Source organism: Grampus griseus (assembly GCF_964374135.1).
Source record: "Grampus griseus genome assembly, chromosome: 6".
Classification (NCBI taxonomy): Eukaryota; Metazoa; Chordata; class Mammalia; order Artiodactyla; family Delphinidae; genus Grampus; species Grampus griseus.
In genome coordinates, this window is record NC_139000.1 from 69,386,967 (window position 1) to 69,387,468 (window position 502).

Below are 502 nucleotides of genomic sequence, written 5' to 3' on the forward strand. Positions count from 1 at the left end.
ATGGACCTGGAGAATATTATACTTACTGAAGTAAGTCAGACAGAGAAAGACAAACACTATGATATCACTTATATGTGGAATCTAACAAATAATACAAATGAATGTATATGCAAAACAGAAATAGACTCACAGGCATAGGAAACAAACTTGTGGTTACCAAAGAGGAGAGACATGGAAGAAGGGACAAATTAAGGGTATGGGATTAACAGATACAAACTACTATATATAAAATAGTTAAGCAACAAGGATATACTCTATAGCACAGGGAATTATACCCATTATCTTATAACAACCTATAATGGCGTATAATCTTCAAAAATACTGAATCACTATGCTGTACACTTGAACTAACATAATATTGTAAGTCAACTATACTTCAATAAAAACAAAAGCAAAATAAAATGTACAGCTTAAAAGGATAATTTTAATACTTATTTTAAAGTTCCAAACATATTAACTTTATAAAGATATCAACTATCTTTATTAATACTCAATTGTTTCT